We start from the raw sequence: 12,001 nt of genomic DNA, 5'->3' as shown, positions 1-12,001 counted from the left end.
GTTTAAAGAGTTTCCTTTGGCCAAAGGTTTCATAAATGGAGAGGGCTGCCCCTTGTTGTCCAGCCATTTTAGAATGGAAAAAAAGTCAGCCAAATAATCTGGTCTGCTACAGATCCCATGGCACTCCGAAATGCATATATATCTGTCTTCCATTTTTGGGATAACAAAGCTAAAAGCCTAAAACAACTTGTTGGCATTGAGAATATTGAGATTGTCTTTTTCAAGGAAAATTGAATGGGAAGAAAGCTTAAAATCAGGTTACAGCCAAATCTACACAAATTCAAAGTAAATGATAGATATAAAGATACAAAAGCATCCTAATTTTCAGGTTCACCTTAAACGTTTTATCGTCAAACTCTATTACTCAAAAAATAGATGTAAGAGATGGCACGTGCACGAAGTGTTGAAATAACTTAGTTAACGGTCACTTTTCCAACCGTACCATGAGGAGCGCAGCAGAAACTACAACTTCCTTTCTCTGTAAGGTAACAGCGTAAGTCTCTTGACGGTAGTTTAGATACGGTAATTTAAAATATGATATATCTCATGTAAAGTAAAAATATCATTTATATATAATTAAAAAAAATTATTTATGTTAATTAAGTAATTAAATTAAACGTTGAAGTGAATCAAATCATTCAAATTTATTAAAAATTTATTTTAATGAATCAGATAATTTTAAAAATTAAAAGATAAACATTTGAACACTTGAAATACTTGAACTTGTTTAATAAATAAATTTAATTTTTAAATTATTTTATTTATTTTAAAATATTATCAATTTTAAATAAACATATTTTAAATAAAAAAATGATTGTTTAAATAAAATTTATTTTTTAAAAAATAATTATACAAAATATTATAACTTTTTAAATTAAATTAATTTATAATTATTTATTTGTTATAAATAAATTTTTTTATCCTATCAATTTCATTACTTTTAATTTAAAAAATTTTTGAAACTTTTTTTATTTTATAAATATAATTACTTTTAAAATAATATTTTTCATGCATCAAAATTATATTTTCTTTTTTCATATTATTTTTGTTTTCTTAAAATTTCTAACAATCTCCTGCAGCATTGAGTAGGTCTTCATCAGACATAGAGATTTTGGAGGCATCGACGCCGCATGGAATTTCGTCCTCATCGAAGACAACATTGTGCGGGAAGCCAGCGTTTTCTTGAAGACAATCTTCTCTCCAGAACTTACGCCGAATTCGCTGGGAATAAAATACAAAGACCCATCATCACCACCAAGCAAAACTTCCATGGCCAAGGCATTGCTAGCAAGAATTGCGCTTGCAGCAGTTGCGGCAACAGCAACACCAAAATCTTTGAGGGCTGCCTTGATGCTGAGCCTTGGGACTGGAGAGGCTGCAACCTTGGCTGTGGGACTAACTTTAGCTGGGGTTGCACCAGCTTTTAGGCCATTGAAAGATGGGACAGCAACAGCTGCAGAGGCGACAGAGGCCATTGCGCAGGGCTTCCTGAATAGAAGTGCGCTCTGAATAGGAGTGAGAGGAAATCAAAAAGAAAAGAGAGACGTTGCCTTTTAATAAGATGAGTGTGGTTTGGATTTGAGGAGGGATAAGTGATAATGACAATGGCAGGGTGAATGGGTGGAGAAATGGGTTATCTGCTGAGGAATTAGGATTCATACGATTGGCTAGGTCGGATACTGTCCACAACGTGGCATGGGTCCTCTGATGTGCGGTGGAGAATAAAAGGAGACGAGGAAAATGTATGCCAAATTAACGGAAGAGGATTGCTGTTGCGTTTAACAACCTGCTAATGCAACCTATAGAATTTTGCTTGTTCACTTTTTCATTTTTACCTATATCTTCTGTTTAAGAATAAATAAAACTAGTTTTTTTTTTTTTTTTTACCTGTGCCATGCAGAGAATTTTTTATTATATTTTTTTATAATTTAAAATTTTAATTTATATTAATTTTTAGTTTAAATTAGAATAAAATTTATATATTTTAAAAGATTTAGATAAATTTAAAAATTTTAAAAATTACATAATTAATTGAATAAATTTATTTAAAATTATTTTACACATCAATAATATAAATGATCTATTTAAATGTTCATATAAATAAATTTTATTAAAATTTTACGTATATTATAATATAATAATATATATGATTTCACTGTTGTTAATTTCACGTTTGGATCTTGGTTTTACTTGAAGCAAACATTTAAAGGAAATTTAAGTGTTGAGTAGGTCTCTAACCTCAATTTATAGAATTATGAAGGAGAACCAAACTTTAAACAAACAAGAAGAAAGCGGAAACTTTCATTCTTTTTTTTTTTTTTTTTAATTTTATTTTGGCGTGGTAACTAAATTCTGTCGATTGGTTCCAGTCAGGAGGAGAATTTCAGGCTATCTTCCTGTTCAACCTTACCAGTTACAAACTAGTGGTTCGGGTGGTCACCGAGGGGCCGATATTTTGGTCCCTGGGCAATCCCCCAAATATGGTGGACAAGGCGCAGGCCCATTACAGTACAACAACATGCCGTTCGCGTATTGCGACAGAATCACCGCATGGAGAGTGAAATTGTTGGAGAGTTAAACAATACTCGGAGATTAAGATATCAAAGAGTTTATATATTTATTGGATATTATTTGAGTTTAAAAATTTTAATTATTTAGTTTTTCAGTTCTCTCTCTCTCTCTCTCTCTATATATATATATATATATGAAGATATGAACTCTATCATAACAATTTTTTTTGTTTATTTATAAGTTTTAATCAAGTTCTATTTAGACACTCGTACAGGTAAATTCTGTGTAAGTAAATTTTATCAATATTTTTTTTTGGGTCAAATAATCTCATATTTTTAATGTATTTTTAGGTTAAGTTGATTTTTTTTATGAGTAAATCTTATTAACACCTCTTTTGGACTAAACGATTTTACATTTTTAGTACGTTTTTAGACAATATCACAACATTCAACTTTGTAGTCTAAGTTTACACTCTAAATTGACTCATTAGATCGCCCACTTAGGTAATCTTGCAACCTAGGTTTGCACTACAGGTTGATTCAATAGATCACTCACTTTGGTTTTGTTTTTGCACACTCGCTACATTCAAGTCGAATTTTTTTACTTTGATACCGAGCATTCGAGTACATAGAGTTAAAGCCTAGGTTCGTCTCAGTGTCTCTTAAGCTTGCATTCTAGGTTGACTTAATATATCGGTTACTTAAGTTCTGCTATGTACACTCGTTGCATCTAAATCGAACTTTTTTACTTTAATACCGACATTCGAGTACATGGAGTTGATAAACGTAACCAACCTTTAATCTATTAACAATCTCCCTCTAGCAATACTATTAGGACTCGAATTTATGACATTGGCCTAATACTAGCTGTGGGAGAGATAAATCACATTTGAAATATATGAAAACACATCAGAAAGTTCATATATATATGTTGAACATCATTTAAGCCCAAAAACTTAAACTATTGAGTTCTTAAATCTTTCGTATATATATAATATATTTCATTCACATTTTTTAATGATATGAGATTTTTTATTTGCATGTGAACTTTATGCCGATAAAAATCATCACATATACGGATATTATCGAACGTAACGTTGAAAATCTAATGATTTCCACCTTAGTCAATTGCAAAGAAAAAAACACAAACAAACAAATGAACGAATCTTCTAGTTTGTCTAAAGCCTAGAAAATCTCAAGATTTCAATTTGAAACTCTGAATTTCCGCTCTCAAGCTATGAAATGGTTGAAATCAAATTTGGTTTGGTGAATATATTCCCAAGCCCAATTGTGATTAGAAGTACGCACCCGGGAAAGGGGGGGGGGGGACCTGTATCTTACAGAAGAAATCCCAAGGCAAAAATTCGAAGAATTCTTCCCAAGTTTCACCATAAAAGTTTACGAATAGGATAGATGATAGAATGCCCGATTAATTTGAAATTTGAACTATTCTATATCTCCAATTTCTAACAACATCCTTGATTCTGAGGCTCGTAATCCTTTCATATGTACGACACGACATATAGCCTTAACACAATAGGTATGAGCCAAAAAGTGGGGAAAAAGTCCATGGTGCTCGAGAGACCCAGCTCTTTTATCTGTGGGCAACTGCACTCGTACTCACCCTCCCCTTAAACCATTTCTAGCACAGGTCTTGATGGCATCCTCAATCTTAGCTTGAAAACTTTGCCCAAAAAATCTTCGCACAGGTAGAATGTAAATAATATTATACATATGGTCTTATGACCAGCGAGAAGCCTAGTAAATCTTATAAAACTTAAGCAAACTACAACCATGAAAATTTGGAATAGACAATGCTTTGCTGGAGCTAAAACACATTCGCTAGCAAAGCTTTTAACTGAATAAAATGTAGTACATATGCTTGGAATTCCCATCAGTGTAAAAGGATAATGAAAGAGAGCCATGCAGCTAACTCTTAAGTTGATTAGATTTAACAGGCCATTAGCACAGTGACACAGGCAAAGAGCCACGAGGAAAAATATTAGAATTGGAAAGCGAGGCCACCTCTACCCACCTCAAAGCCCAACCCAGACAGCATCTTGAGCAGAAGTTGACACTAATATCATATGACACCATTTGTTATGTGGAAGATAAAATATATACCTAAAGAATAAAGCCATTCTAATAACCATATGCAGAATACATTATAATAAACAAAGCAACCAAATCAAATGCCCTAATCCCCCATCAAAATGGTGTAAATACTACCTAACTCAATCTGATGTCAACGCTAGTTTCTTTAAGAGATTTATCACCTCATCGTCATTACTATTTTAGCCAACCGTTATTCTGAGTTGCAATAGTAATCGACATTTGCACTTCACAAGTAGAAAACTTTCTGACAGTTTCCTTCGTAAAACATTAGTTGCCTAAAAAGAAGTCTCAATTCTAAAACTAAGCTAACCCTATTTGTAGATAAATTGTGCCAAAAGATTAGATGCAGTCATAACTGCATCACATTCAGAGTTGAAAACACTGCCACATACTGATTGCAAAGTATAAAATAGAAAACTTATAAAGTATACAAAAAGATTAAAAAAAAGGAAAAAGAAAAGAAACTATAACTTATCTAAGATACCTAAAGCTTTTATACAAACATGATTCAAATCAGTTTCCCTGTATGAGCAAAGGAATGTACACTATATGAGCCATCAACCCATCAATTCATACAGGAAACACATCATCATCATCATCATCATCATCATCATCATCATCATCATCACCATCATCTTCCTCGTCGAATAACTTGAATCCAACATCCCATTGGCGATCCCATTTATAATTGGGGTTGACATAGCATTCATTTATTTGACGCAAAGAGTTGCTTTTTCAGGACTTCGTTGGATCTTCAACACAAATTCAGTGCCGGTTGACCCGGAACCACGTCATGCCTTGAAACCGTTCATTTATTTTACGTAGTTTAAGGAACAGCCCATTATGATCATCCCAGATTTTGAGGCCCATTAACTTTGAGTTAAATGGACGGGTGAAACCGCAAAATAGGAGACTAGTGGCCTGGGTCTTGCTGGAGGAGCTTTTCTGCATTTTGTAGTTGTAGTAGCCCACTCCTTATATATTTAGGTCGATACGATAACGGTAAGATAAAATAATATTATAAATAAAATAAAATAAAATAATTTTATTTTAAATTTGACATATAAAAAAATTAAGATATGATAATTTATTTATTTATCAAAATTATTTTTTTAAAATTTATATAATTTAAATTATTGATATAATTTTTAAGATATAATTGAACATGTAAGTTTAATCTTATAGATTAAAAATAATAATTTCTACTTGAAAAGGATTGAATAATCCTATGCGAAGAGGATATTAATCTTTCTTACAATCTACATCCATTTCTTTATATATAAATCAAATATGATATAAGATAATTATTATCTTATCCTATTAATAATTCTATGTATCAAACATGATACAATTTGATAGTTTTGATTTGACTTGAATTGTTTTTCCTATTACTTTTTTGATGAAATTTTGCATAGAAATACATTGATACTTATCGGTTTTTTTATTGTTGCAGCTATTTTTGAACTTAAATTTGTTAAAAAAATACTTTGGCTAATTGTATATACATATGTACATACATACACACGTATATATTTATATATGTAATTAATTTTGGAGACCCAATGTTTATTTTATAGCAAACACTCTTAATTTAAAGTTTGGTATATACTATATCCAACATAAATTCGAGAAGGGCCATAAGCAATCAATGTTGAAATTCAAACCAAATATGATGAGTCTATATTTGATATATTGTTAGTATATAAATTTATATACTATTAATAAATTAGATGATAATAACTCATTAATGAATAAATATCAATCTTAAAATATATATATATGCAAAATTAATATATTTAAAATACTTAATCATTAATAAAGTATTATAATTTAATTTATCTTATTAATGAGATAATATCATTTGATTTATTGAAAATATATAAAATCTATATACAGAGTATCAAATATAAATCTCAAATACAAACACTAGTCTAGAGCTAAAGTTTATTGAAAGAGGTTTTTGCCCTCATTTCTTGATTGAATTCTTGTCCGAAGATTAAGAAGAGCGAAGGGATAGGATATCATCCTCATTTATTCATACAAAACAATAATAAACTGCTCAATCAATGCAACATCAAACAGACAAATAAGAGAAAGCCCAAGCACTAGGTTTTTTTTTTTTTTTTTTCATCAATCCAACAATTTTTTGGTTTAATTAACTTTTATCAGAGTAGGCAAGGTAAGTGGGAATAGCGGATGTTTCAAACCCATTAAAATTGGTTCCACAGGACGAGGTGTATGCCCCCATTTTGTGAAACACCAGCCAGTCATTCACATCCAGTTCCGGCAGAGGGTGACCCTTCAAGACCGTGTCCCCCACGTCACATGTTGGTCCAAAAACGGTGGAATCATATGTCTTTAACCCTTTGCAAGTTGGGTTGCCATGGTTGGATGTGCATGCAAGAGGAGTTACGATCAAATCACCGTGATCGTACAGCAAAAAGTTCATGGACCCGTAGATCCCATCGTTAACCCAGTACTGTCTAAGCTCGTGCCTAACTCGCTTCCCAATAATGCTCGTTGCTAGGGTGAAAGACGATTCAGCGAAGAAACGACCAGGTTCTTCCATAACTGTTAAGCCAGGCTCATTAGGAAAATACTTTTGGAGAGCGGTTTTCACGGATGACGCTGCTTCAGTGAATCTTGGGCCAGCTGAGAAGCCCCCTCCAATGTTTAGTATATGCAACTTGGGCATGCCAAGTTGAAAAGCTTTTTCAAATACTGCTTTAGCTGCTGCTATGGCTTCTTCAAATGCACGGAAGTGAATGGCTCCACTGGCAATGTGGAAGGAGACGCCCGCAACTGTTAACTTTGCAGCTTGAGCAGCTTGGAGAAGAGGAAATACTTCCTCGGGAAGTGCACCGAATTTGAAACCCAGTGGAAATCTTGCTCCACTGGCTTCGGGGACTTTGATTCGGATCAATAAGGCACATTGTGGGTGCCACTTTCGAATCTTTTCAAGTTCCTTTTCTGAATCAAAGGTAGTAAGGTTAACCCCAACCCTAGCAGCATACTTTGATGTGAGACTCTGCTTTGCATGGTTTTGCAAAGACAATTTGATCGGCGAAACCCCCCAGGCCAAAATGGCTTCTATCTCAGCACGGCTTGCGCAATCGAAGTTGGAGCCAAGTGTGGCCATTGCTCTGAGTAGAGCCGGGTTTGGGTTGCACCTGACAGCATAATATGGTTGAACCATGGGAAGCTTACGAGTCCAGGTGTCAAAGAGGTTCATACCAACACCCAAATCAAGCACGTAAAAAGGCTCCATTTGATGTTCATTAAAAATGACTGAGTCAATGAAAGCGATCAACTCATCTTCTGATAAGGCCTCAACCCTCTTTTTTATCAGTGCCTGAAGGCTCCTGCAGGGGCTTGATTTCATTGTGCGAGAGTACTAATCAAGAGAGCAAAGGAGAAATAATATCAAACACTACAACACAACTTATTATAGAGACAAATGCTTAGCATGGTCTATCTAAAGAGATAGGCGTCACTCGAATTTAGCCAATATATATATATATATATATATATATATATATATATATAAAGGAATTGAAACGCCTGCCAACATAGATCACATGTGATTAATGCAATATAGACATGTAATGTCTATATATATATATATATATATATATATATATATATAAAGCAATGGAAACACATGTCAACATAGATCACATGTGATGGCAATATATCTAACTTTAATTTTTTTTTTTTTTGGCAAACTAGCAGGATTGACACATGAATTGAAGACATACATATGATTGAACTTTGAGGCATTGATTTTATGACAGTGTTATATACACAGAAGAATATATAAATGTAGACATAATTTCTTTGTGTGATGTTTGAAAAAAATAAATGAAAAAAATTCTTTTTTTAAATTAAGAAAAATTGATATAAAAAAATAAGTTATTTATAATATAGGTATATGTATTTACATGTATATAATTTTTTTCTTGATTTTATATTCGTCAAATTTTGAAAGCGTATATATATCACGAATGTTATCCAAAAAATAAGTCAAAGCACTAACTTATTAATAGTAATAAAGTCTATATACGCATGATCAACCCTTTTTTAATTGAATTAAACAAGTCACTTTATTTTTATATTTTTTTAAAAAATATATTTAAAAAGCAATTAATTAAAGAAGTCACTTTAAAAATATTGTCCGTATTATTGTTAGTGGTAGCCGGTATAGCTTTTGTGTGTGCGGACCATTCGAGAGTGGTGGGGGCCGGTATAACTTTTGTGTGTGCGGGCCATTCGAGAATGGTAAGGGTCACGCATGCTACTGCAAATAAATGGGGCAGTCAGCAGTGTGCTGGATTTGCCAGTGCATCGGCCTTATTGTTTGATTTCCGAAATATATTTATGAACTTTACGTCTACCAGTTCCATAACTATGGAGTCAATTGCTTGGAAAATATTCCACAATTTCCATCGGCGAGCCTCCCCATTAAGCACCCATCCAACTGCTATTTTTGAGTCTGACTCAATGATAAGTTTAGCTTTGTGCTTCCACTCCATCTGTCGAAAGACTTCTAGTGCCTTTTTAATCGCCAATAGTTCTGCTATGTATGGCTCTTGAATGCCACATGGTCCAGAGAACCTAGCCATCACCTTGCCTTTATCGTTTCGAAGCACCCCACCACATCCTACTGGTCCAGGACTCCCAGTTTCTGATCCTTCAACATTGAACTTCAGCGTACCTGGTGGGGGTGGTAGCATAGTTATTAATGACGATTTGATATCGGTTATACGGGTCGGTACATTTTAATTATATAAAAATATAATATATCTTAAGATAATTTTTTATATCAAATTTAGTATAGGATAATATCAATTCTTTTCGTTAATTTTAATTTATTTCAATGAATTTTAATGAAATAGTATGTTTTAATATGAAATATATTTTATAATTTTTAATTTATTTTTTATTTTTTAATTATTTTTAACTTAATAAAAATAAAATTAATTAATAAAATAATTCTTAAAAATTAAGTTTTTTTATTTTTTATTTTAATTTATTCTTTTTATACTTTATTTTTTTCAAACCAAAGTTTATAATTTTATATTTTATTTTTTCAAACCAAAGTTTATAAGTATTTCAGTTTTTTTCACAAAAACAATTATACTCATTTTATAAAATGTAACAATCATAGAATTTTGATTAGTTTTTTTCATCTCTTTATTTTTATTTTAATATTTATATGAAAAAAATACTTATTTAAATATCATATGATCATATTAAAAGTTTAAAAATATCATAAAAAATTTATTATATTATTTCTTATATTTTTAGATTCATTTATTTGATTTGAATATATTGTATATTTATTTTGTAGCTTATTAATAATATTATAATATATAAGTAGCTTATTAATAATATTATAATATATAAATTGATGTATATTTATAAACATATTTATATTAAATTAAAATATTCAAAATAATATATCAAAACAATTGACATTAATATATACCATATTTTTTAAAAAAATCAAAACTTTATTCAATACGATATTAACATCCTTGGGTGGTAGGTGCGCCCGCGCAAGGATCAGCCCACCAAGTTGCTTCCATTAGACATTTGCCCTCCTTAGTCGTTTTTATCCATTACAATGCTCTTAGTTTTATCACAAAGATAATATCCTCAGCTGACATGCTCTTCTGCTCAAAAACCAGCTCATTCCTCGCAAGCCATATGGACCACAAAGCTGCTGAGAAAGATGCATACCACCATGATTTCACAGTACCAGTAAACAAGGGGTCCATACAGTTCGTCATAAATGACCTCAGTGTGTTCGGTTGGCACCAGGTCAGATTCCACTATCTTAAGTAGCTTCCCCAAATTTTGTGTTCACCTAATCACACTAAAAAAAGGACATGGTCTGTGGTTTCAGGAGTCATTTTAAACCAAGGGCACAGGCTGTCTAGGTAGGTTAATGGGAGACCTCTTCGGGCAAGGAAAGTTTTTGTAGGCAATCTATCTAATGTCACTAACCAAATAAAACACTGAACTTTTGGGGGAATTATAAACGACCACAGCTTACTGAATAGGAACAGGGTACGGTCAACATGGTTGTTTAATATGTTTGTGGCCTTTTTAACAGAGAAGATTCTATGAATGTCCTGTTCCCATATTACCTTATCACACTTACCAATCTGAAGGTGGCATTCTTGTATCTTACTACATATATCTGTCAGCACTCTTGCTTACCATTCAAAAAGAACTCTCCTGAGTTATCCCAACCGATCCTGATGGTTGAAAGAGTTGTTTCTAGCATAATCAGCCACCTCTGCTAGTTTATCCTTTCCAGATAGAACGGCTGAGGATACACCTCTTTGAGAGTCCTTTCGTAGCACCATCGATCCAACCCCAATAGTGTCCTGCCCATTTCCTACCAGCCATCTAGAAGCATCATTTCCAACCAAAATCTTTGTACCCAGCTCCTTTACAATCCCCACTACATCATGCCACACAATTGACATTTTCCTGATATACAATTCGCATGGCATCCACTGCTAACTATTTTCTCCGTATTTTGCCACCACCACCCTTCTCCGCAAGGACTCCTTCTCTTTGGCATACCTCCTCCACCGTTGAGCTAATAGTGCTTGGTTCTTGAGTTGAAGCTCCGTGATTCCCAGGCTATTAGGATATGTGGGGCTCAGCCCATTGGTTTTGACCAATTAAAAGGCCTAAAGGTTTTTTTTTTTTGTCTTTGACTTAAAAAAGCCCTGCTTAATAAAAATAAAAGGGGTTGTGTTTACGGGTGAGAAACAAAAAGAGACGCCAAAGAAAGAAAAAGAAAAGTCAAGAAAAATAGAGAGAAAAAGGGAAAAGAAAGAGTTAATTGTACTAAAGTCGATTTGTGATTCAATTGAGTTAAAATTTTATTAGTAGTTAATGATTCAGAATTTTACATTCTGAATGATGAAGATTGAGTTTAAAGCTTTCTAGGAATAAATTTAAGGTGTATTTGTTAAGTTATATATTTGGTAAGATTTATCTAATTGTCTTTCTAGTTATTGATTAGCTATAGTTTTAATTAGATGAGAACTTTATACATTTATTTTTTAATAGTGAAGTTTTTTTGATGGTCCGTGATTTTTTTTCTATATGAGAGGGTTTTCTATGTAAATCTTGGTGTGTTCTATTTTTTCTATGATTTTGATTATTGATTATTTTCTATTACTGTGATTTTATCGTGATATATTGCTTCTACATTATTGTGTTTGTTACTTCATGCCCAATAAGTTGTAGCAAAGTCGGGTTATTTTGAGGCATCGATACAGAAGCAACTCAAGATAGAAGTAAATTTTGTTTGAGATTATGAAAGGTGATATATGTTCCATGATAAAATTGAT

General features: G+C 32.4%; 2 pseudogenes; both read right to left on the bottom strand.

Moving 5' to 3' along the window:
- Window positions 1–413: 413 nt before the first annotated feature.
- LOC111300538 (plastocyanin A, chloroplastic-like) lies at window positions 414–1,904 on the bottom strand (annotated as a pseudogene).
- A 4,731-nt stretch (window positions 1,905–6,635) lies between these two features.
- On the bottom strand, window positions 6,636–8,012 carry LOC111300220 (ornithine decarboxylase pseudogene; annotated as a pseudogene).
- Window positions 8,013–12,001: the final 3,989 nt, after the last annotated feature.

The sequence above is a fragment of the Durio zibethinus genome, chromosome 3 (genome assembly GCF_047325235.1).
Source record: "Durio zibethinus cultivar Kanyao isolate XHJ-2024 chromosome 3, ASM4732523v1, whole genome shotgun sequence".
NCBI classification, from domain to species: domain Eukaryota; kingdom Viridiplantae; phylum Streptophyta; class Magnoliopsida; order Malvales; family Malvaceae; genus Durio; species Durio zibethinus.
This window is presented reverse-complemented; position numbering and strand designations above follow the sequence as displayed.